The 27852-nt window shown below is 33.6% G+C and overlaps 1 pseudogene; it reads right to left on the reverse strand.

Moving 5' to 3' along the window:
• Nucleotides 1-1336: 1336 nt before the first annotated feature.
• Nucleotides 1337-27458, reverse strand: LOC132254622 (mannosyltransferase APTG1-like; annotated as a pseudogene).
• Nucleotides 27459-27852: the final 394 nt, after the last annotated feature.

Consider the following 27852-nt stretch of genomic DNA (forward strand, 5'->3'; position numbering starts at 1 on the left):
CATCCATACTTGATCCATGTTACTAATTTTGTTAATGTTGTGATCATTGATGGGTCTAGTTATAATTATGATTAACGAAAACCGCTTTGATCCTATGTTAGCATAATTAGTAGACCGGATTGTTTAAGGATATTTGAATAGGATAGCAAAGATGAGCTCAATGAAGTATTATCATGAATGTTGTTGGCTAATATATGTGGTCCAAGTGGGAGATTGTTAGAATAAATGTGGACCCACATCATATTAACCATTGTTCAGGATTTAGTTATCCATATATATATATATATATGATTTCTATATGATCTAGAGTATGGGCCACCTCATGTGTAGAGCCCAGAGCCATAACGGGTCTTAGATGATGGGCCTAAGACTCGTGAGGCCCAATAGTCCAAAGGGTATGGTCCCTAAGGCATAGAGGGTATAAATATAAGACTAAGTGTCTGTTATTTGGATTACATCTTTTGAATAGAACATAACCGCTCTCTCCCACTCCCATTGCCTGAGAGAATATAGATAAAGGTGGTGCCCTCTACAGCCTAAGAAGATCCATACCTTTTCATCAAGCGCATAATGGATTCAGGTTGGTTCCCTATCTAGTGAATAAGGCATGTTGTTGGATGCTTGATATATATATATATATATCCTGTATCTATGTGTTTGGTGTTAATGGAGAATATAGAAATTCTAACATTTTTTACCTACTTACTTATCTTTATAGGGTTGGGGGTGCTTAGGCTTTACACATTGTAGTTATTTTTCTTAATTTTATTTTCCATATAAGCAAAGAAAGGCAATACAAGAACTTCATTTCCAGTGCCACCCTTTAAAGCGTAAGTAGTCAGAGCTAGTGCTAACTTTCTCCAACATGACATAACATAATAATAATAGTAAGTAAACCTCAACAAAACAAAATTATAAAAATCTATTTATTGATTATTCTAAAACAGAAGCAGCATGGGAACCAGAACCTTTACAAAGAGCAAAATGTGCTTGAGATGTTTCAAATTCTTACTGGACATTATAACAGCAGGCTAAAGACTATAGTGAACTATTGTAGTGTTAATAAGTTAGACTTAAAGAGGAGTAAACTAATGAGAATCAAGATTCATCTCAGAGTAACAAAGAAGCAATTTATTATTACATGCTACAATCTTGCTGTAAGTGTTATATTGCTATCAATTAAATAATTCCTTCAAATATATATATATCAAACTATGAAGAATTAATTTATGAACAATAAATTAATAAGTCTCTGAAGGAAAATAAAATTTGTCAAAATACAATTGAATAGTTAGATTACAAAAATAGCATTTGTTAGTAATTAAAACATGTGTCTCTAGCCCATAAAAACATATACAACAACTGATGCTTGAAGATCACGGTCCACCTTTTAAGTGAGCATGAAAAAACCTTCTTATCTGCAATTTACAACAAGATTTCGCCACAAAAGAAAAAGAAAAGTTGCTCACATAAAAAACTAATGAAACAAACCAGAATGTGCATCTTTGAAAGAATGTGAAACTAGAAATTCTCTTAGAGATCTTTCTTTTGAATCAAACATTACAATGTGACTAGGTAGAGACCAATTTATTGAGAATTCTGATGCAAAACTAGCTGGATCCATCATGAAACGATCTGACTCATCCAGGGTTCCTTTCTCTTCACTTGTAACCAACCCCCCCAAAACCAAAATTAGAATGTTGCATCAAATAAATCTTTAGTAAACTGATAGCAAAATAAGATAAGGTTTTCCAACAAAATAGATGAAGTTAAAACCTTAGTGAGCAATCTAAGAAACGCATGGGTAGGACATGATGCAAGGTGGAGTAGTAAGGTGTGGAATGGTAGGGCATTAGAAAAAGGATATGTAATGCCCCAAACCCAATTTACGTGTAAAATCATAATTAAAAAATTAATTAATTAATTAATTTAATAAGAGTAAAAATGTCTTTTCGCATTTAAAATCCCTAGGTATAAATTAGATCTTTCTTATTTTCTCTACATAAAAAACCCTTTTACACAAAGATCAAAAATATCAAAGAGTGTAGGGTTGAAGAATTGGAGATTTAGGGTAGAATATCAATTTTCCAAGTAAGGTTTTAATCCTTAAATTAATATTTTATATTCGTTAATTAGTTTTAAACACTTTAGATATTCATTGGAAGATCTCAATCTAGATTAGGATTTGTTAAATTAATTTTTAGATCAAAAGACTAGAAATTTATGAATGTGGATTAAGTTATGACGAAATTTAGAAATTTTCAATTGAATAGAAAAAAATCAATGGAAGAAAAGAAATTTTAGATTTAGAAAATAAATAAATAAATTGTTTGTGGAGGCTTTAGATTGGAAAAAAAAAAAAGTGTAGATATATGTACTATGTGAAAAATAAATAAATATAATGAGAGGCGTGTTAAGTGGCTCTATACAATGTTGTGGGATTAAAAAGAAAAAAAAAATGGATGATGCATGTGTTGCCAAGGTGTTGACTTAGGAATTGGAAAAGATTGTATATGTGAATATATTATTATAATAATAAATAATGAGAAGAAACATGAGGCTTACTGTTTTATTCTTAGGGCTTTGTGCGTGTAATGAAGATAGGAAGGTAATGGGTTGGTTATGTATTGAATTTGAAAATTAATAAAAATAATTATCTTTAGTTGTCAGCTAACAAATAGAATATTAGTAATAATAATAGTTTAATGGAATAAATAGAAAAACAATTTTTTTTTTAGAATTTAGTTTAAAAATAATAACAATAAATTAATGGAATTTGGGGAGTAAATTTTGGAAAGAACCCAATTTTTTAGAAGAATTTAAAAACTCACATGTTAAATTATTATTGATTAAGAAGTTAAAAATAATAGGTGAAATAATATAGAAAATTATTAGGGTTCTCAAACCTATAAATTTAGATAAATGGTTAATAGTTGTCTTTCTTTGTTAGGTTTGAAATAGGTTCTTTGAGACGAAATTCTTTAGGATTAAATACTTTAAGGTTTTTTAGTGTTTCTTCAAAGTAAGGGAAATTAATGCAGATTTTGTAAAAGAAAATAATTTTCTTTTTATATTGTATTTTGAAATGTGTAAAAATATTATTTTTATCTTTATGCATGGATCAAATATATGTTTTGTATGAAAAATATATTTGAACATTTTCTTTGTTTGTGAAAAATGAAAAATTGTGGAGATATGATGTTTTGTTTTATAAGTTTGAATTAATGAAATTAAGTGTTTGACTCTGATTTGTATTGCCCTAGTCAACGGGTTATAATAGTTTATATTATATGGCCCTAGTCAATGGGTTACTGATTCGATGCCCAGCCGGGTCTTTTAATAAAAAATATTTATAAATCATATGACCTTATACTGGCGTAGCAAAGCTACTATAGTATAGCAGTTCTAGGATCGAACTCAGGGATGGGTTTTCACTCTATCAGTGACAGACTCTAATTTAGAAATTGATTCTGATGATTTCCTTTAGCACAAACTTGAAATTTAAAAGAAAATAAAATTGCTTTGAAAGTGGTGATTAAAACTAAACTCACATAGAACTAAGTGAAAGTGGAAGAAAGAAAGTCTCTCGGAGCTAAAGGTTGCTAGGTTCAAGTTCAGGATGCAAAGTGGAAAATTCCGGATTTTTCTCCTCGCATTGGGGATTTAACCTATAGTTATTTCCCGAACCGGTATAGGTTTGACAATGAAGATTTAATCCATAAAAAGTCAATAGAGATGGTAGTCAAGGTCCATTAATGGCTTAAGACTCTATGGGCTATCACCTTGAATCACTTTCCAATGGCTCGTACATGATAACTAATAGACTGATATGGATCTAGCAATAAGCATCCACAGAGACCTTAAGCTTACCATGTATTGGCCAGTCAAAGTGATTCGAAGGGATTTAAGGCAAAACCTTGGCTTTAAAAACCATTTATGGACTCCAACTACCTGAATTTAATGCACGGAAACTTTCCATGTTTTAATCTAGACTTTTCACCTAGCTTCCTTTACTCCAAGAAACTAAATGTTTAGCCTCTCATCCTCTGGGAAAACATCCTCAGAGGGTGTTTGGCTTGCAAGAAAATAGAAAATAGAAGAGAGAAAAAGAAAGCAAAAGAGATCTCTGTATTTCACTAAGTAACAAATTTACATAAGTTGGTCTCCTGGAGAAAGCTCCCCGAAAGATGATTTTCAGTGATTACAAGAGAATTTATATAGGAAGGTAATTTTACCCTTCCTTGGATACTTCCTAGCTAAGGAATTACATGAGTGGTTGAATACAAGGAGAAAATGGAAATTTAGACACAAAAATATCAGAAGAAAAAGAGTCGGCAAAAATATCCAATTTTCGCACGCTGGAGTTCCAATTTCGCACTTTGATTTGAGGTGTGCGAAATTTTCGCACAGTGGACTGAGGAATTCGCACCTTGATTTCCATCGTGCGAAATTGTCCCTCAGCTTGATGCAGTTGTCTTCCGAATGCCATATCTTTCTCATTTCAGCTCCAAATCGTACATGGTTTGAACTGTTGGATTCTTGACTTTCTGAGCTTTGAAATGATATATAGAATGTAAAAAATGGACTTCTGGAAGTGCTCCAAAAGTGCAATGAAAGACTGTAGCTGTGTCCCCTGTTTTCATCCCCTGTTTTCCTCTTCTCCATTGTTTCTTCCTTGTATACTTTGAACGACTAAGGCAAAGGATTATGAGGCTCCATAGCTTGATTTCTTCATAAATTTAAGCTTTCAAAAGCTTTGCCATGAACTATAAATAGCTCTCCCTCATTCTTAAATTGCTTTGGTGAGCATAAAGCTATCAAAAAACACCAAAACTTAACACAATTGTTAGAAACGATTGCAAGGGTCCCTAACATGTTAATTGGGTTAAAAGGTAATAATTACTACTCAAGGGTGTTTAAAAGAGCTAATTACAAGCTACAAAATAGCATGTTTTGAGTAGTAATCAGTTACAATAGTTGACCTTATAGCCCTAGTCAACAGGTTATAATAGTTGACCTTATGACCCTAGTCAATAGGTTATAATAGTTGACCTTATGACTCTAGTCAATAGGTTATAATTATTGACCCTTGGGTTTTGTTTACCTTAAATAGAAAAAATTTGAAACTAGTCACTCATTTGTGAAGTCCCGCCTAATTGGGCACTATTTGTTATTTGATAACTAGAGTAAAGATATTTTGAATGTATTTAATTTGGTTTTGATGTAAAATTGTTTTGAAATAGATATGAGAAAGTTTTGTTGAAAAGTTTTGAAAGTACCAACATGTTTAACTCAAAAGTTTTTATGAAAATAATTATATGTTATATCTCCAGTTTGAAATTATAATTGAAAATGTTTGATCCATGAAACTATATTGGTGTTCCTTATTGAACTTTAAGTCCATGCCCCTTCATTGATAATTTTTCAAGTACTCTCAGTTCAGGCGAGGAGTAATGGTTGGGCTAGAGAATTTTTCTTTGTTAGGATTTTAATTCAAATTTTATTTTGGACATTGTTTAGATGTTAAAATTTAATTTTCGTTTGAATTATTTGAGTTTGGAGTTATTTGGACAATAACACTTGAGTTCATGTGTTAGTTTTTAAAGTTGAGAATTGGGGATTATAGAATTTATTTATTTTACTACTCTAAACAAGAATTTGGTAATTGGTAATTTCCAATTACAAGATGAATGTTTGTGTTGTTTCCACTTTGAACCTTTAGACTTGAGGTGTGAAATGACCGTTATGCCCTTGGAGTAGGTTTTAGGGCATGACAAAGTGGTATCAAAGCATTGACTTATGATCTTGTTGGGAACTTGTTTTAGTTTACTTTGGGGATAGATGAGTGACGCATTAGCTTAAGTTTTAGTTTTGTCTTTTATAAATTCTTATTCTTCCTTATGAATCTAAATTGTCTAATTGGTTTCTAGTAACTAATTTAGTCATACCTAATGCTTTATAGGACAACATGCCACTAACAAAACTAACATCTTCCCAAAATAGTAAGACTAATAATGATGTACCTCCTCCACTTGAGGGTTTACTTCCCATGAATGTAGAAAGGCTTTATAGGTATATTGAGACTTTGGCTAGTTTGGTTGAGCGTTAGGCTACAACTGTTGAGACTCAAGCTCTTGGACAATCCTCATCTTCTAGGGGTAGCTTCTTTAGAAGTTGGGTCCTCCCTAGTTTTCTAGTACTTCAAACTTAACAGAAGCAGAAGTTTGGATTCTTAAGATAGAGAAATTCTTTGATGTTATAGATTGCTCTGAGGAGCAAAAAGCCTCTTATGCAGCATTTATGTTAGATAAAGAGGTAGATCATTGGTGGCGTATAACCAAAAGGCTTTTAAAGGATCAGGAACTTATAGTTTGAAGATAGTTTAAGGAGGCATTTTACAAAAAGTACTTCCATAACAGTGTTAAACGACAAAAAGTGGGAGTGTTTGTTCATTTGGAACAGGGAGATATGATGGTGGCCCAGTATGAGGCCAAATTTACAGAGTCATCACATTTTTCTCTACAGTTGATTGCTACAAAGGAGAAAAAGGCATTAAAATTTTAGGATGGATTGAAACCCTATCTAAAGAACAAAATATCTATTTTGAAGCTTAGTGTCTATTTAGAGGTCGTAAATAAAGCCCTTATAGCGGAGAAGAATAATAAGGAGCTTCAGTAGTACACAGAGAAACAAAAGAAGAGGAGTAGGAGTGATGGTGCCCATGATAACCAAGCACCCAAAAGGTTTGTTTCAACTGAGAGTCAGAATAAAGAGGAATTAATGCAAAATTTAGATGTGACTTGTTCTATTTGTGGTAAGAAACACTGGAGGGGGGGGGGGGGGGGGGGTAAGCCTTGTTATAAAGAGTCTGGAGCTTGCTTTGGTTGTGGGAAGCATGGACATATGATTCGGGATTGTCCAAAGAATAAGAAGTTTATAATTGGGAAGCTTAAGGAGGAGAATAAGGAGTATAAATAGAAACCTAGAGTTCAAGAGCGAGTGTTTTCTATGACTCATCAAGATGCTCAAGCCACTTCTAATATGGTGATAGGTATTATTCAAATTTACACTTTAAATGCTAGAACCCTAATTGACCCAAACTCAATACACTCTTTGTTTCAATATCTTTTGTTGGTTTGTTAGGTATGCTTGTTGGTAGCTTGGACTTTGATTTGATTGATACTACTCATGTGGGACATTCAATTGTGGACAATATAATGTTTGGAGGTTGTCTTGTGATGATTGGTTACAGAGAGATGTCAATTGACTAACCTTCAAGATTTTGGTGATAGATTTGTTAGTTTCTTGCTATGTCTATGTTGATTGCTTTAGGAAAAGTGTGACTTTCCACATTTTTGGTCAACTTGAGTTTAGTTTGAGAGAAAACATGTAGATAGACTATTGTATATGATTCGTTTAGTTCCAGCCGGGTCTTTTAATCAAAAACATTTATAAATCCTATGACCTTATACTGGCGTAGCAAAGCTACTATAGTATAGCAGTTCTAGGGTCGAACTCAGGGATGGGTTTTCACTCTATCAGTGACAGACTCTAAATTAGAAATTGATTCTGATGATTTCCTTTAGCACAAACTTGAAATTTAAAAGAAAATAAAATTGTTTTGAAAGTGGTGATTGAAACTAAACTCACATAAAACTAAGTAAAAATAGAAGAAAGAAAGTCTCCCGGAGCTAAAGGTTGCTAGGTTCAAGTTCAGGATGCAAAGTGGAAAATTCCGGATTTTTCTCCTCGCATTGGGGATTTAACCTATAGTTATTTCCCGAACCGGTATAGGTTTGACAATGAAGATTTAATCCATAAAAAGTCAATAGAGATGGTAGTCGAGATCCATTAATGGCTTAAGACACTATGGGTTATCACCTTGAATCACTTTCCACTAGCTCGTACATGATAACTAATGGACTGATATGGATCTAGCAATAAGCATCCACAGAGACCTGAAGCTTACCATGTATTGGCTAGTCAAAGTGATTCTAAGGGATTTAAAGCAAAACTTTGAATTTAGAAACCATTTATGGACTCCAACCACCTGAATTTAATGCACGGAAACGCTCCACCTCTTAATCTGGACTTTTCACCTAGCTTCCTTTACTCCAAGAAACTATAAGTTTAGCCTCTCATCCTCTGGGAAAACATCCTCAGAGGCTGTTTGGCTTCCAAGAAAATAGAAAATAGTAGAGAGAAAAAGAAAGCAAAAGCGCTCTGTATATATTCTAAGTGTAGAATTTACATCAGTTGGTCTCCTGGAGAAAGCTTCCCGAGAGTCCTCTTCAGTGTTTACAAGAGAATTTATATAGGAAGGTAATTTTACCCTTCCTTGGATACTTCCTAGCTAAGGAATTACATGAGTGGCTGAATACAAGGAGAAAATGGAAATTTAGACACAAAAATATCAGAAGAAAAAGAGTCGGCAAAAATATCCAATTTTCGCACGTTGCAGTTCCAATTTCGCACTTTGGTTTCAGGTGTGCGAAATTCCCACACTTTGGACTGAGGAATTCGCACCTTGATTTCCATCGTGCGAAATTGTCCCTCAGCTTGATGCAGTTGTCTTCCGGAGGCCATATCTTCCTCATTTCAGCTCCAAATCGTACATGGTTTGAATCGTTGGATTCTTGACTTTCTAAGCTTTGAAATGGTATATAGAATGTAGAAAATAGACTTCGGGAAGTGCTCCAAAAGTGCGATGAAAGACTATAGCTGTGTCCCCTGTTTTCCTCTTCTCCATTGTTCTTTCCTTGCATACTTTGAACGACTAAGGCAAAGGATTATGAGGCTCCAAAGCTTGGTTTCTTCTTAAATTTGAGCTTCCAAAAGCTTTGCCATGAATTATATATAGCTCTCCCTCATTCTTAAATTGCTTTGGTGAGCATAAAGCTATCAAAAAGCACCAAAACTTAACACAAATTGATTAGAAACGATTGCAAGGGTCCCTAACATGTTAATTGAGTTAAAAGGTAATAATTACTACTCAAGGGTGCTTAAAAGAGCTAATAACAAGCTACAAAATAGCATGTTTTGAGTAGTAATCAGTATACGATCTCAACCTTGCAAGTTAGTTCCTTACTCAAGAAATATTATCAAGAGTTTTTAGCCTATGAGGTGTGTGATGGAAAAGATACTACGTCCCATTATTGTCAGGTTAATAAAGGTCTAGTGAAGCAATCTTAGTAATTAAGAGGTCACTTAGCAATTAGATGAAGAGATAAGAGAAAAGAATCCTCTTTTATTTCAAGACTCGTGTATGTTAATGTACGCACAAATTTCGTAAATTTTGGTCCTACAAAATCAGCAAAACAAATAGGAAAATAATGGGAACAAAATATTTATTGAAATTAAAATATTGTTGGTACAATCTTAAAAAAAATAATATTTTTTCCAAAAGAATATTTTCCCTCTAATTTCTTTTGCCTTGATCACACTTTGGAAGACAACAATGACATTTTCTTGATTTCGAAGATTTATCGAGGGCCATAAGTGGCTTATTCCTGAATGACCTTGTTGAATGGCGAAGAACACGTGTAGTAGTTCTTTGGCCGTTTACCAAACTTGCAGGGAGATTTGATGAAACTCTTTCTTTTGTTGTGAAGCTCATTTTCCCGTACGAAGTTACCTTTAGATTGTCTCCTTAGGATTTTCCTTTCTAGATTTTTCTGATTTCTTCCTCCTCTTCTTGATAGAAGACACCTCTATTTATAGGTGAAAATAGAGAATTTGAATTTCAAATTCCCGAATTTTAGTTGCTTAATTCAAGGGATTTAGTTCCTTGATTTTAGCAAATGTTCTTCTCCCATGAGGTTTTACCAACAAGATAATAATAATAATAATTTTCTTATTATTATTATTATCCTTTTTTATAGTTGGAGATTAGGGAAACTTATCCATAATAGGATATATATATATATATATATATATATATATATATATATATATATATATATATATATATTAATTTATTCATTTTGAAAACCAAATTAGTGGTAATTTAATCCACTAATATTTTTTTATGTCTATAAATGCCCCCACTACAAGATGCATCACTTACATGCATTGTCATGTGGATGGGGTGAGTCTTGAAGTATTTTTTTTTCAAAGAAATATTTTAATAGGAAGTTTCCTATTTTTTCCAAAAAAATATTTCTTTCCCACTTTTTTTCAAACTCCACTTCTTTTTCTTAGTTGCTTTACACTTTGAATCATCTTCTAATTCGTTTTCATTCTTGCTTTACACTTTCAGTCCTCTTCCAATTTGTCATCCTTATATACATTTTTTTATATATAAAGAGGACAATAGTTGAGAAACTGGACTTGAAATTTTTCAGAAAGCTCTTTTGATCTTTGGGTGTTTATCAACCCAACTTGAGAAACCTGACTTGAATTCACCACGAGAAATCTTCACCTCTTCAAACTTGTAAGTGTTTTTTTTTTTTTTCAAATATATATATAAATGAATGACATGTGAATCAAAGTCGATGGATATGTATGAATGACACGTGACTTTTTTTTTTTTTTTTTGCTAACCCTTTTTTTTTCAAGGAAGAGAAAGACTTATCTTTTTCGAACACATGTCGGCCTTCATCATTTTTAAAGACAAATTTAATTTCAAGTAATTTAATTTAATTTAATTAATTAATTTTTTAGTTACCTTAATATTTGAGGGAAATTTTTAATAAAATTAAATATCCATAAAAAAATATGAATATTTAAAATTTGACCCTTGTGTAATCAAGTTGTAGCCCTGACACGAAACGATGTCGTATTTTCGGCACTTATGTGCTAAAGTCTTCACCCATGCAAATTGGTTTGACTTGAACGCATAGTGGTGTTCAAGTTCTAATATTTAATTAAAACCAGAATAATACTTAGTATTTATGCAAACAAGTTATAGCTCTGATACTACGCGGTGTTGTATTTTCGGCACTTATGTGCTAAAGTCTTCACCTATGCAAATTGGCTTGACTTGAATGCATAGTGGTGTTTCAAGTTTTAACATTTAATTAAAACTGGAATAATACTTGGTATCTATGCAAACAAGTTATAGCCCTGATGCTACATGGTGTTGTATTTTCGGCACTTATGTGCTAAAGTCTTCACTCATGCAAATTGGCTTGACTTGAATGCATAGTGATATTCAAGTTTTAACATTTAATTAAAACTAGAATAATAATTGGTATCTATGCAAACAAGTTATGACCCTGATGCTATATGGTGTTGTACTTTCAACACTTAATACGACTTGAGTGCTAAGGTCTTCACTCATGCGAATTGGCCTGACTTAAATGCATAGTGGCATCTAAAAACTTAGACCCATATTTTATTCATCTCTCTTTCTACCTTATTTTTTTTGTGTAGGATGGCACCCTTCAAATGTTTCAAGAAGAACACTGTAACCATTCTTGAGGATGATAGTGAAGATTTTGAGGAAGTGACTACCTTATTAGTGCATAAGTCACTTACCGACCTTCAATCTTTGTTAGTGTCAGTGACAGAGGACCTATTACACATTTCTTCCTGGTCTCGAGTTGTATCTTGCAAGCTTACGAATATCGGCAATTCAAAACTTAATAAGGTGAAACCTATTTCTGATGTTCTACTGTTGAATTCCTCTCACCCAACTACTACTAAAGTTCATGATGAATTTGGATTGTTGGGTTTGTTGGGTTCTCGTGTTCGTGATGGAGAAGCCAAATGGGGAAGCTCATTCAAAGTACTTGGGGAATCTTTCTTTACCGAAGGATATTGGGAATGGGTTGAGGAGGTATTGGGTTGGCATAGACCATTTCTTAAAGGATGTAAGTTTTATGAAACTATTTTTGCATCCTTATTCAACTATGATTGTCATGCCTCTATGATTAGGGCCTTTTGTGAACGTTGGTGTCCTACCACTAACACCTTGCATACTTCCATTGGAAAGGTTTCCATCTCTCTTTAGGACTTGTATCGTATTGTTGGAGTCACCCATCAGTGGATATTTTTATGATGAGATGGTACCGAGCGTGGAAGAGTTATCTAATGATGCAATAAAGTCCTCACTCCCACCAAGTTGTTGAAACTTATTCCTTGCATATCATTGAATTTTCTCTGAGGCGAAAAGGAAGTATTCAGTCAAGTTAGCCTCTTGGTGTCATTTTGGTACAAAGGCTCTATGAAGTATGCAAAACCTCTAAAGAAAAGTACAAAGAATAAGGCGGAGAGGCCTAAGGAGACTCATAACCCCTCCGGGGAAATTGATCTTGTTAAATCTTGTACTTATTTAGAAATGGAAGTTTTTGACAACCTTGGCGTAGCTAAGACAGACGTTAAAGAGACTTACTTGGCCCCTTTCTTGGCATGTTGGTTACGCAAGTTCCTTCTTCCTTGGGGAGGTGTCAACTTGATTCGTCCTAGAGTCTTCAAGGTAGCCAGTAGAATGGCTCAAGGTGAGACATTTAGCCTTACTATTCCAACGTTAGCAAGCATTTACAATGGCTTAAATGAAATTGCTTGTTCTTCAAAACTGGGACTAATGCATCTATTTTCCCTATTCATTACTTATATGGATGATTAGGTGAATATTTTGACACCCATTTCATTTCTCCTTCTTGGAACCATCCCCCACGGATGACTTATTATGCCGGCAAGTTTTCTGCTAAGTGTTTTGATGATTTTCAAGCTCAGGCTTTGATAATGTCTTACAAAGGTGTAAAGTTGGACCACTTGGTATTGTGCCACAAGGAGCATATGCACTAGACTGATAATGAATCTATTAGTGTTACTAAAGCTTCTTATCTAATAAGTCTTCACTCTAGCTATTTATTTTTGCCACAAGGTAACCATCAGGTGATCCAACCATATTATCCTCATTAGTTTTCCAAGAAATTTGGGTATCCTCAAGACCTTCTGGGGGGTTTGCAGGAGATTTTATGCACTAGAACTTTAGAAGCAGTGTATCAACATTGGGAGTCATGCACTAGGCTTGGTACCTACTCCAAAGTTACTATACCAGATTATCATAGTCTTGAAGAGTTTTCAGTCACTAAGGCTTATGCGGATTGGTGGATCAGAATGTGTAATCCTGATAAGGAAATTCTTTCTGCTACTTGTATAGAGCCCCCTCCTAATTCTTCTCAGCAAATACCCTCAAAATCTTTAGAGAGTAGAACGCGCAAGGATGACTCAAGTGTTTCTACTAAGGAGAATGTTAAATACAATGTTAAGAATGATTTTAATGATTTACTTGATGATTCAAGAGCTTCTTCTAAGTGCTCAATGGGTGGACATCAAACTAATACCTCTACACACTTAGAGCATAAGGAAACTATTTTCAATGGTGGTAGTACTCACTATCATAAGACTTTTAAGCAACATAACAATGCACAGGGTCTTTATGTATCAGACAACGACTCTAAAAATACAAGTGAATGTCACTTCAAACGCCGAAAGATTAGACCTAACCTTGTGTACAACGATGAGACTAACTCTCATCCTCTTAATGCAGATGCCTTCTTTGCTAACGTCCCAACTTCTACTCAACTGATAGAACTTGATGGTGAAGAGGTATTTTTTTTTTTTTTTGCATTGATACTAACAAAAATAAATATTTGCCCTAGGTGGCAGGTGACAACCAATTTGTCGATGAAGGAGATGAGTCATTTCCTAAGGATCGGTTCAAAAATGTTGCTGCTACTAGGGAGTCGTTTACCTTGACTATGCAACGAGATAATCACTCTATCATCCCATTACCTTCGCCTCATTCTCGTTTGGGTGATGAAGGTATTACTAACATCTTAAGTGATGTTTTGATTGAATCTCAAGGTCAAAATACCACAATTAGAGATACAACATATGATGAATTGACACTTTTAGCAATTGCAGGTTTAATTGTTGAACAACAATCTTCGTGTCCTACTGTGGTTGCTCATTTTACTTCCATTCACACATTCGATGTCGAATAGATCATCCTTAATGCCTAATTCCAAGCAGCACTTATGATAGGAAAAGACATTAAGGAGATGATTATCAAAACTTCCAATGAGTGTATCCCATTATTGAGAGAAAAAATTGATGAGCTTTTCAATGCTATCACAAAGATTGAAGTGGGCCTTTCACCATTGAAGTCTCAGATTGAGAAGTACATGGAAAGTGTAGATCACCTCGATGTAGTGCAACACACCCATTCTATGAAGATACCTCCAGAAGTACAAAGCGAACACTTAGTTATTGTTGCGTCTCAGGTTATGGATGCTTTAAACTCTAAGGGTGTACAGGCAAACCGTTGTCAATCATTAAAGGTTGACTTAGCTACTCTCGATGCTAAGCAGGAAGCACTTAAGAAGAAATTGGAGCAACTAGGTATACAAAAAGAGCGCCATCACAACTCAATCTTGGAGATCGATGAGATTATAGCCAATAAATAGAATGATGTTTCTCGCTTGAGAAAAGAACACGTCATTATCGCCCAAACCCCCATGCTTACCTATGTCAATGTCGATGTCAAGACTTTAGATACACTTCAAGAAGCCTTAAAGACTCAACGTGACAAGCTTGCATGCTTGGTGTGGATGTGACCATTGTACTTTTTACTTAGCTTTAACTCTCATTCTTTTCTTTCATTCATTTTTTTTATTTTTATTAAGATGTAATAAATTCTAGCATTTGTTAGCTAGATTTATTTATTAATAAAAAATAAGACTTTTCTTTTTTTGGTAGTGACTGACCTCAAGTGGTTTCCTCGAGTTGCTTACATACCCTTCAAAGAAAGGGGATCAAGTCAAACGTAGTTCCATTTTTATTTTATTTTTATTGTTTTATTTTTTTTATTTTTTTTTACGATCTAAATTTTACCAAGACTAAAAGAAAGATTTAATCTTGTGAGCATATGTCCTAACTTTTGCCTAAGTCACATTTTTAGGTTTTTAACTTAACGGACTTTTTTTTTTTGGTGCGTCGTACGCAGTTTATGCTCATGTAGGCCAGGAGCGTCACTTTTCTTGAGTTTGATCGAAGGATCATAAATTCACGTCCTTGGAACAAAGTTTAATTGAGGGTTAAAGATGACCTATTCTCAACCAAACTTGTGAAGACCTTTCTTAAGCATTTTGGATAACAAAAGAAGTCCTTTGAATTCATCTCGATTTTCTTCACCCTTAGAAGTGGATGAATGACACTTTTGTATTGTGTTTGATATTCTTCCACTAGCTAGTTGAAGAATGCGTCAAGCTTGGACTTGATTTTAATCCAAGGGTGGTAAACACATGTTCTTGGAGCAAAATTTAATTGAGGGTGAATGATGACTTGATCTCAAGTAAACTTATCAACAATTTCCTCAAGTGTTTTGAAAAACCTAACCTTGTCTTCTTGAGCTTTGAAGGTGGATGAATAACACTTTTGTTTGTGTTTGATATTCTTCCACGAGCTTGTTGAAGAATGTTTGGAGTTTGATTTTGACTTTTGAAGCTTCATTTTTGGATTTAGCTTCTGGGTTGCATCGCCTTTTTGAGAACACGTTATGCTGAAAGAAAATAACACTTGTATGTGGAGAAGTTGGAGACTTTAGTTTGGAATCTCCAAATTTGACTTCTTTAATACAAAAAGTTTGTTCCTTAGTTTAAAAAGTTTGCCAAGAATGATTTTTTTTTTTTTTTTTTACTACAGTTTAAGCTCTTGTAGGATATGAGTAATATGCAGTCTAGGCTCATGCTTTAAGGAGTATAATTGGAATGCTGAGGTTTGAAAACAATTGTGGTAAAACTTGATGTCATGTTCTCTTCATTATCACTGGTGAAAGTGATGGTTGCACAACATGTTGCGCAATTGTGACATTTGTTCTCAAATTGTTTTGCTCCCTTTATTTTTGTAGCATAGAGTGATGGATTCTTATGTATCTGGGTCAATGCAATTTGTGTTTCCTCAAAAAGTTACAGCATTTCATAGATACCGAAGAGCGATGGTAAGCACTATAGGTTTGCTAATACCTCATCATCTTCCTTGGTTTTGCTTGGCTCTGCACCAAAAGTGTTTTCTTCATCTATACCTGACTCGTCTTCTTCCGAAGTCTCATGACAAGAGACCATATGAGTTGATGTCACCATCTCTCTATTGAAGAACTCCGAAAGGAAGTATTCTTTTAAGGTAGTAAGGGTGATGAGCTTTTATACCAAAAGGTCGTCAACCTATACAATCGTTTGTTTTCTTTTAGGCTCATTTTCTTCTTTCTTCTTTGCATGTTGATGAATATTTTGCTTATGTTGTTCCTTCCTAGGGGGATTTAGGTATGGATGAGATTCTTGCTTCTTACAAGGTCTTCTTCGTGTCATTAATGTCCAACCTCCTTCGTTATACAACAATGATTCATTATCAAAATATAAGTGAAGAAGGATGTCTTGACATGACACTTATGTTTGCTTTGGTTTCGATGACTTGCATTGGATAATACCAGCGCATGCCCCTAGTGTCTTAGGTGGAACATGAAAAGAAACAGGATTGAGGAACCCAAATGTGACTGTAGCATGATTTGACTCTACTACTTCATCCAAATCTAAATGAATTCTTCCTTGTTTTGAAAGTTTCATTATGAGATTTTTTAAGATGAAACATTTCTCTATCGGGTGACTGATAATTCTATGGTAATGACAATAGTTCGGATCATTAACACGACCCATTTCTTCTAGACACTTGCACTCAGGTAGCTCAATAACATTTTTTTGGAGCAGGTCTCCCAACATGCTAGGCACATCAGAGTCAGGAAAAGGATACTTCTTCTCCTCTAATTCCTTCAAAGTGAACCGACACCTCTCATTTTCCTGGATTGGTCTAGTCTCTTTTACTTCTTTCTTTTTATCTTGCGCTGAGATTTTGATTAGAGTCATATTTACCGTCATTGACTTCTGGATGGGTTTTATTGAATTCTTATCACTTGCTTTCACATTGTGCCTTTCTCTTTGCTGGTCGACGATAAGGTCCTTTTTAGCACCATGCTTGGCTATGCTGAGCTCCATGTCATATGCTCGAGTAGCTAATTCTTCAAAGGTACAGGGTCGTATCCCTTGGAGGATGTATAAGAGACCCTAATGCATTCTTTGTATGTACATCTCCATGGCTAATACCTCATATAATCTATCTTTGCAGTCAAGGCTGAAGGAACACCAATGGTTGATATAGTCTACAACCGGCTCGTCTTTCCATTGCTTAGTGTTAGTAAGCTCCATCATGCTCACAGTTCGTCTAGTGTTATAGAAACGATTGAGGAATTCACGTTCCATTTGGTCCTAACTATCGATACACTCAGGTGCAAGGTCTATGTACCAATCAAAAGCATTCCCTCGGAGAGAATGGATGAATTGTTTAACTAATAAGTCACCATTTGTACCTGCATTGTTATAAGTTTCAACGAAATGTGCAACATGTTGTTTTGGATTCCTTTTCCCGACAAATGATTGAAATTTTGGAGGTTAATAACCCACATGCATATGTAGGTTATCAATCTTCTTAGTGTAAGGTTTAGAGTACATGAGCATACTCTATGAGGGCCCACCATACTACGCTCTAATGGTGTTAGTTATCATGTCCTGAAGTTGTTGGATAGATAATGATACCACTAAGGCAGATTCCACCATATGTCTCTCAACTTGCATTGTCTTATACGCATGTGGTGCATCATCGATAGGAGATGCAACATTTAGAAGGTGGTTGAGTCCTTAACTTGACTCACCCATATTTTGTACTTGTGCCTCAACCTTGTTTATGAGGGAGGCTATTTGCATATCCTTCTCCTCAACTGTCTTGGTAAGTTTGGCAATGGTGCGGGCCATCTCTACTAATTGTTCCTCTACGGATGTAGTGTCGGTTGCCATTACCGGCATAGTCATTAAGAAAGGAAAAATAAAAGATTCGGAATGATTGGAGTAGTTTTCCTCATTTGACATTTCAGTTGGCGATCTAGAGCGTGAGTTGGTGCTAGAGTTGGCATTGGTAATAAAGCAAGAAGATTTATCCCCAAAGTCCCATAGTGTTGAAGGGAGTTTTCCCTTGCGACGAGGACTATAGCTCTTTGCTCCCAAAGAGACCAAAGTGATGAGTGGTTGGTACTCATCACGCGTTCTCACCGATTTTAGCTAACAAACAGACTCACTTGTTTGTTTTGTTGAGAGTGAAGATATTGTTTTTGCTTTTCTACGTGTCATGGGGCCTGTAACGACATCACGTGTCGATTGTGCAATGACGATTTTGTCATTGGCCTTGTTGACATGCACAACTTGAGTTTTTTTGGGTGTCATCGACGTAGTAGAGATCAATCTTCTAACAAAAGAGATGAGAGGCAGAGAGGTTTAACCGAATTTGTATGCACAAATTTCGTAAATTTTGGTCCTACAAAATTAGCTAAACAAATAGGAAAATAATGCGAACAAAATATTTATTGAAATTAAAATATTGTAGGTACAATCTCAAAAAAAAATAATATTCTTTCCAAAAGAATATTTTTCCTCTGATTTTTTTGTCTTGATCACACTTTGGAAGATGACGATGACGTTTTCTTGATTTCGTAGATCGATCGAGGGCCACAAGTGGCTTATTCCCGAATAACCTTGTTGAATGGCAAAAGAAAGCGTGTAGTAGTTCTTTTGCCATTTACCGAACTTGCAGAAAGATTTGATGAAGTTCTTTCTTTTGTTGTGAAGCCCTTTTTCCCGTACGAAGTTACCTTTGGATTTTCTCCTTAGGATTTTCCTTTATGAATTTTTCTCCTTAGGATTTTCCTTTCTGGATTTTTCTGATTTCTCTCTCATCTTCTTGATAGAAGACACCTCTATTTATAGGTGAAAATAGAGAATTTGAATTTCAAATTCCCGAATTTTAGTTGCTTAATTCAAGGGATTTAGTTCCTTGATTTTAGCAAATGTTCTTCTCCCAGGAGGTTTTACCAACAAGATAATAATAATAATAATTTTCTTATTATTATTATTATCCTTTTTATAGTCGGAGATTAGGGAAACTTATCCATAATAGGATATATATATATATATATTAATTTATTCATTTTGAAAACCAAATTAATGGTAATTTAATCCACTAATTATTATTATTATTATTATTTTGTCTATAGTTAAGTTTAGAGAACTAAACTTTTGCTAAGGAGAAGAGGATGTAATGCCCCAAACCCAATTTAAGGGTAAAATTGTAATTAAAAATAATTAATTAATTAATTAATTACTTTAATAAGGGTAAAAATGTCTTTTCGTATTTAAAATCCCTAGGTATAAATTAAATCTTTCTTATCTTTTCTACTTAGAAAACTCTTTTACAAGAAGATCAGAAATACTAAAGAGCGTAGGATTGAAGAATTGGAGATTTAGGGTTGAAGATCAATTTTCTAGGTAAGATTTTAATCCTTAAATTAATATTTTATATTCATTAATTAGTTTTAAACACTTTACATATTCTTTAGAAGATCTCAATCTAGATTAGGGTTTGTTAAATTAATTTTTAGATCAAAAGAATGGAAATTTATGAATGTGGATTAATTTATGATGAAAATAGGAAAATTTAAAAAATTTCAATGAAATAGAAAAAAAATCAATGAAAAATCAATGGAAGAAAATAAATTTTAGATTTAGAAAATAAATAAATAAATCGTTTGTGGAGGCTTTAGATTGGGGAAAAAACGTGTAGATATATGTCCTGTGTGAAAAATAAATCTAATAAGAGGCGTGTAAGTGGCTATGTACAATGTTGTGGGATTAAAAGAAAAAAGAAAAAAGAAAAAATTGAAGGATGCTTGTGTTGCCAAGGTGTTGACTTAGGCATTGGAAAAGATTGTATATGTAAATATATTACTATAATAATAAATAATGAGAAGAAACATGAGGCTTACTATTTTATTCTTAGGGCTTTGTGCGTGTAATGAAGATAGGAGAGTAATGGGTTGGTTATGTATTGAATTTGAAAATTAATAAAAATAATAATATTTAGTTTTAAGTTAACAAATGGAATATTAGTAATAATAATAGTTTAATGCAATAAATAGAAAAACAATATATTTTTGAGAAATTTAGTTTAAAAATAATAACAATAAATTAATGGAATTTGGGGAGTAAATTTTGGAAAGAACCCAATTTTTTAGAAGAATTTAAAAACTCATGTGTTAAATTATTATTGATTAAGAAGTTAAAAATAATAGGTGACATAATATAGAAAATTATTAGGGTTTTCAAACCTATAAATTTAAATATATAGTTAATAGTAATAGTTGTGTCTTTTTTGGTTAGGTTTGAAATAGGTTCTTTGAGGCAAAATTCTTCAGGATTAAATACTTCAAGGTTTTTGAATATTTCATCAAGGTAAGGGAAATTAATGCAAATTTTGTAAAAGAAAATAATTTTCTTTTTATATTGTATTTTGAAATGTGTAAAAATATTATTTTTATCTTTATGCATGGATCAAATATATGTTTTGTATGGAAAATATATTTGAACATTTTCTTTGTTTATGAAAAATGAAAAATTGTGGAGATATGATGTTTTGTTTTGTAAGTTTGAATTAATGAAATTAAGTATTTGACTCTAATTTATATAGCCCTGGTCAATGGGTTATAATTATTGACATTTTTTGCCCTAGTCATTGGTTTATAATAGTTGATATTATGTGGCCCTAGTCAACGGGTTACAATAGTTGACCTTATGGCCCTAGTCAATGGGTTATAATTGTTGACTTTTGGTTTTGCTCACCTTAAATGGAACAAATTTAAAACTAGTCACTCATTTGTAAAGTTCCACCTAAATGGAACCATTTGTTATTTGATAATCAGAGTAAATATATTTTGAATGTATTTGATTTGGTTTTTATGTGAAACTATTTTGAAATAGATATGAAAAAGTTTTGTTGAAAAGTTTTTAATGTATTAGCATGTTTAACTCAAAAGTTTTTATAAAAATGATTGTATGTTATATCTCTAATTTGTAATTAAAATTGAAAATGTTTGATCCATAAAACTATATTGATGTTTCTTATTGAGCTTTAAGTTCATGCCCCTTTGTTGATAATTTTTCAGGTACTTTCAGTTCGAATGAGGAGTGATGGCTAGGTTAGGGAATTTTTCTTTGTTAGGATTTTGGTTCAAACTTTATTTTAGACATTGTTTAGATGTTAAAATTTAATTTCCGTTTCAATTATTTGAGTTTAGAGTTACTTGGACAATAACACTTGGTAATTGGTAATTTCCAGTTACAAGATGAATGTTTGTGTTGTTTCCACTTTAACTGCTTGAGGTGTGAAATGATCGTCATGCCCTTGGAGTAGGCTTTGGGGCATGACAGGATACTTTTCACTTTATCATTGGAAGCTTCTTTTGATAGATAATGCATTACATCCTCAATTCCTCTCTGCCCAACACCTTTGCAAGTAAGAATCAACCAAAAACACAAGATGGAAAAGGCAAACAAACTAACAATTCCATTACTCCTGCTGAAGCTAGGTCTTTTTGCAATCTTCGCTTAGTACAATTCAAAGGAGATAAGAATATGACACTACAAGATAATAAGTTTATAGCCACAGCCAAAGACCGCACTAAAAGTCAAACAATTGTGACTATAGGATATGAGAGTGGATATAATTGACCATGATGAAACGTGACCATAGGTGGTGGAGATAAATCCTATAGTTACAACCATATAAAACACGGTGACATTTGATTATAAATGTTATAGCTGCAGCCATATATCTTCCGTGACTAAAGGAATTTAATTGATGACGATGGGTGAATGACCGCAACTAAAAAACCTTATAAATTGAAAGACCTTTTAGTTGGGGTCATCTCTTGGCCACTATCAAAAGGGGTGATATAGCTGCATGCATTTTTTGGCTACAGCTATAGATCATGTTATGAAATTTTTTTAATATATAATTTTCTATTGGAATTCTCAAGTTGATTTATTATGATGGTGATTCTATAAATTCAAATATTGAGACAAATCATTAAAATATAATGACAAAACATTTATTCTTAGAGGACGAATAAATGATCCTTATATTAAATTAGCAACCTCAATGGGAGCAAATAATAAATCATGTGTACTTGTGAGGTAGCTCTGGTGTTATTTAGAAAGACTGCATTAGTAAATGATCTCTAGGTTGGAAACTAATTCCATCAAAAACAACTTAGAGATCCATTTCTTCAAGCTTGTAAAAGCTATTGTATTTACCCTTTTTTATCCTTTTTCTTCTACAAACATCTTCCTCCATAACCTGCATTTCTTAACAATGTTTGTTTCAGAACTTGTCATTTCTTGCTGCTCCACTACCTAGCTAGATAACATGAAAAACATATAGAGAAATCAAAAGAATCAGATGATTTAAAGCATGTAAAGTAAATATAAAGTCCACAAATTTGATCAGCATACATACGTATAAAAATTTAAAAAAAATAGAAAAAAAGCTTGCATTGAAAAATCATTGAAGCAACTTATAACGCAATATTGAATTTCAAGACCTAGAAGTTCTAGTGTGTTCACTGTCGATCCTGGCTTTGCTGCACATCTAATCTCGATCCAGGTATCTATGTTTCTCCTTTCCACAATAAACTGCCAAAGCACCAGGCTGGAAATTTGACTGAGGACTCTAGGTTATTCAGATATGTACATTGATTTAGCACTCTTACTAAGCAAATATTCAGCAATGCAGAAACTATACCTTGGGAGAATTTCTCACTAGTAATACATTTGGCTTTAGCTCCTTAAAGATGCCTATTAAGTTGGTTTGACCCGAGCCCACTTCCATTTCTTCTTCTTACAACTTGTTGATTTTCTCTAGGAGCTCTTTCATATAAACCACCTTGCAACACAAAAGTCAAATTTGAGTGGGCCTTTCCAATGTAAACAATGTGAAAGTATACCTAATCAAACAGGTTGCTTTGAACTTATCTAGTCGAGTTAGAAATTGTGGGAATAGATTCTTGAGTTAAGATGGTTTTGCTAACTCTAATTGCAATAGCCTACACATGTTTAAGTTTAAGCTCTTTCATCTAAGCAGGATTTCTCCTAAATATGCAGGTAAGGTTCAGAACAAATGTAATGCTTTTCTTTGGTTATAAATCATAGCTTTTCAAGACTAGGTGGGTGGTCCAATTATGATTCAGCTTTCATGGTTGATTTTATCAGTATATAGCTCCTCAATATGCTGGATTTATACATGGCATGTTCTGGAATCATCTCTATATCTTATTCCTGACTCAATTAGGAGGAAATCTGGTTTACTAAAATGACATTATCCATGACTGAACAGGAATTTCAAATTTAGTTGGGGCATTAGCAACAATAATCAGCATGATTGGAACAAGTTATTTTGTATAACGGTTTAGATCTTTTGTTTATGCAAAACGTTTCTAGTTGTATACCTCTTGCCTTAGGTCTATCATGGATCAACTATTGAGAAGTTCTTAGTAACAATATTTCAAGAGTGGCAGAATAATTCTTAATTCAAAATGCATTATTTTTTGTAACGATTTTCATGATAAGCATTCAAAAATTTTTAATCAATCAACAAGAAGGAGAGAGATTTAAGCCAAATAGCCAAATAAGAAATTTAGTCCCTCTTCCCTAGTTAAAATCATGGGGATCGTTTAGGTGATTGAAGTTTCAGGGTAGTGGTTCTGTCAACTCTGAAACTCTGGTAATTCAAAGGTTGTAATCCTTATGGGAATGCTTAAAATCATTGAACAAATATTAGATGCTAATTGAAACCCTACTCCTATACCAACAACATTAAAGAGAGTTGAAATAGTTTCCATTTTTGCAAATAAGTCACCAAGATTGCCTTCTGTGGCAAAAGAAGAATAAATTGCCTTCTGTGACAATTCCTTGATTTTTTTGTGGGGAATATTTCTAGTACGCAGATGGTTGATAAGTCAATAAGTTTACCTTCATTAGTGGGTGCTTAGAAAATATAGCATGGCCATGAGCAAGTTCAAGTGTTGTTATTCCAAATGACCAGATGGCTGCTCTGTTTACAGAAAACTAATCTTAAAACAACCTCAATTCTCATTACATAATTAAAGCAAAACATGAATTAAACAGACAAATAAAAATAAAAACATGAAATAAACACAAGGTAGGAGTAAGCTACTCACTTAAAATCATATCCATGCAACTATTATGCACAACTTCAGGAGCCATTTTGAGATATATATATATATATATATGGTTAAAATAGACAAATAAGAGCTTCATATTAAAAAGGAATTGAAAAGAAAAGAAATGCACTTTACTTAATTAAATGAATAAAAAATAATAATAGAAAATCAAATTGAACAACCAAGGGAAAAGGTACAAGCATGGAGTTCCAACAAAAATATTTCTCGAACATTGCCTGTCTCTAGTATCAAACAGGCACGCTAACACCCCAAAGTCTGCTATTAGAATCAATCAAAATATTCCCAGCTATTAGAATTAAATTTAAAGCAAAAAATAGAAACCACAAATTTGTCTACTGAACACTATCAACAAATCATGTTCATTCGCTTTTATAAAGCCTAAATTTTACATTTTACATGATGAAACAACACAAACATTATTTAAGTCAAACTACTAGACTGAGCCACAAATATAAAAAAAATTAGATCTCTATCAAAATAAAAATTCATAGAAATTAGAAGCTCTAGATTCACAAAGGAAAGTTCTATTATTCAAGCAATCAATTTATTAAATACAAAACAGAAACAAAAAACACAATTGAAAAAAAAAATCTCCATCAAGATCAAAATTTCTAGAAATTAGAAGCCCTAAATTCACAAAGGAAAGAGTATCACTCAAATATACAAAAACAAAAACACAATTGAAACCGTGTAAGTGGTAAAAGTTAACAACAGTCGAAGCTCTGACCTGAAGTAAATGGAAATCCCAATGTCGAGCAACTCAACAGCAATCTCCAGATCCCAAGCAACTCTTGAAGGTGAATGGAAGTTTTGATGCTGAAAATTTCATAGAAGATGAAAGAAAATGTTTTGAGAAACTCTTGAAGTATCAAATAGGTTTCGGTCAGCTTTTTATATGGATCTAAAATCCTATATCCGCAGCTCAAAAAAGTTGGCCTTAATAGACTTTCTATGGTAGCGGCCCAAAAGAGAGTGTTTATAAAAGATCTTAATGGCAGTGGCTAGTAAAGTCCTATAACTATTCGTCTTTCCATGAAATTTTCCCACTATATACCCGCAGGTGTAGACACAAGCTGATTTTGGGGCCCCCCATATATTGTATTTTAGTCATGGATTATTTTTACCCCCACTAAAACCATGTGACGATATCGCTGTTTTCTTGCAGTGTGAGATATAAGAAAATGTAATCTCTTCATCTATTTCAAAAGAAACGGATTTAAAGAAAATGATCGACAAGGGTGCAATTTCAGGCATTTTAAATCTATTAAGCCCTAAAAGAAAGGCAAAAAGGTAGACAGCTTTGAATTCAATGATGAGGAAAATATACTTGATGAAACAAACTCATATACCAAGCCATTAGAATGTTTGTAGAAAGCAAGAAAAAAATGGCCAATCACACTTTTGAAGGGCATTTAACACGACTGTTGGAAGATCCTTTCCTTTTACTATTTGAAGAACCAACTGTTGTCATTGTAGCTATTGATTATCCAGAGAACACCAAAGCTATTGGAAGCACAGGCAGGACAAACCTGTAACTCTAGTTCTAATTAGAAGATGATTGAATCCATGAAGCAAAACCAAATGCAAAAAGAGGTCTTCCAAGAATAAAAGCACAAAACTATTGAAATTCAAATGAACTTACCTAAATTCTTTGTGACCTAGAACACTGTAAAGCCCTAAAACCCATGCAATAAGGCCAGAAGGCTTCCATTGTTTAGACAGGACAATGCCGACTCTGGCAAATGGTAAAAAAGTGAACAGCATGACCGGAAATCCCTGAGTGAAGTACTAGTGCCACTTATGAGAGCCATAATAGTCTCCACCAGAGGAAAGAAAATTGAACTTCAGAAAATTAAGAGATCCTAAGATCCATGAGCCATACATCAAATGATCCACCAAACACGTAAGTGCGAGCACCTAGACCCTGATACCATCAGTCAAGCTATCAGTGACACAATAATATAAGCAATCAAGGATGCAAAAGTATAGAACTAAACTGAAAGGGATGTTTCCAACTTCCAAATGGTTTAGGAGGAACTGAAAATGTTCATGAAGTCTACATTCATGTTCCTACAAGAACTTCACTACTTTTGGAAATAAAGAGCTGCATGAATTTCATGGCCTTCTAAAAGGCAGGCACTGGGGCAGAACCGATCAACTATTGTTACTGCACTATGGAATACACTTCCCTAAAGTACCTAAAATTCCACCAAAAATGGAAGCATTTTCCATTAATTTATATTTGCTGTTAGCTGTAGTTTCAGCATGAAACTGAGAAGGGTTATAGAAAGAAAAAATGGAAGAGTAACACCTGGGAACAGAGGAGTTAAAACAGTCCACCAAAAAACAGATGACCCTTTTTCTTTTTTTCACTTTGTATTCTCGGTTCTGCTGTTTTTTGCTGTACAGTATCTAGATTTCAAACCAGATGCAAAGAGATTTAACTTGAGCAAATCTCTCCACGTGGAAGCATGACAACCACTCAAAACATAAAACAAAAAAGTTATTTTTACATATATAACCTAAATACAACATAGGCACATTATGTTACATTCTCCCCCCTAATGTGATGTTCCTCTACACTCAAAAGCTTTGGGAAGTGAACAAGCTTCTCCAAAGGCAATGCTTTAGTGAAGATATCAGCAACTTGCTCCTCTGATTTACAATACATCAATTGAACCTCATCATCTGAAATTGCTTCTTTAATAAAATGATACTTCACTGCAATATGCCTAGTCCTACTATGAAAAACATAGTTTTTTGCAATGGTTATAGCAGATTTGTTGTCACAAAGTAGACATGTTGCTTCATTTTGCTTCTCTTTGATGTCTTCTAAAATTCTTCTCAACCATATGGCTTGAGAAGTTGCCAATGAAGCTGAAATGTACTCTACTTCAGCAAAGGATTGAGCCATTGAACCCTGTTTTTTTGAGACCCAAGATATAACACCTAAACCAAGGGAGAATGCATAGTCTGATGTGCTTTTCATATCATCAATACAGCCACCCCAATCACTATCACAATGGCCAATTAGCTTCACTTCAATATTCCTTAAATATTTTATTCCAAGTTTAACTGTGTCTTGCAAATATCTCAAAACTCTTTTTGCTCCTCCAAGATGTAAATGACTAGGATAGTGCATTAATCTTGAAAGTAAGTTTGCTACAAACATGATGTCAGATATAGTTGCAGTGAGATACAATAGATTTCCAACAAGACTTCTAAAGTGAGTTTCATCAACCATCTTCCCTCCATCTTCTTTCTTCAACTTTTCATTCACAACTAAAGGAGTAGATACAGGATTACAACTAGCCATGCCAAACTTTTTGAGGATATGTTCAACATACCTCTTTTGGCAAATAAACACACCATCTTCTTCTTGATAGACTTCAATTCCCAAAAAATAATGCAACAATCCCATATCACTCATTTCATATTTTTTTCATCATTTCATTTCTAATTTTTCAACCATCTTCTCATCATTTCCAGTAAAAATCAAATCATCAACATAAAGAGCAACAATAAGGATTTGGGAATTACCTTTGCTCTTCACCTAGAGGGTAGGCTCACATTTGCTTCTAATGAAACCATTTTCAATGAAGTAGTTGTCAATTTGAGTGTACCAGGCACAAGGAGCTTGTTTCAAACCATATAAGGCTTTCTTCAACTTGTAAACTTTGTTTTCTTCCCTATCAACAACAAAGCCTTGA

This window comes from Vitis vinifera, chromosome 11, assembly GCF_030704535.1.
Source record: "Vitis vinifera cultivar Pinot Noir 40024 chromosome 11, ASM3070453v1".
Taxonomy (NCBI): domain Eukaryota; kingdom Viridiplantae; phylum Streptophyta; class Magnoliopsida; order Vitales; family Vitaceae; genus Vitis; species Vitis vinifera.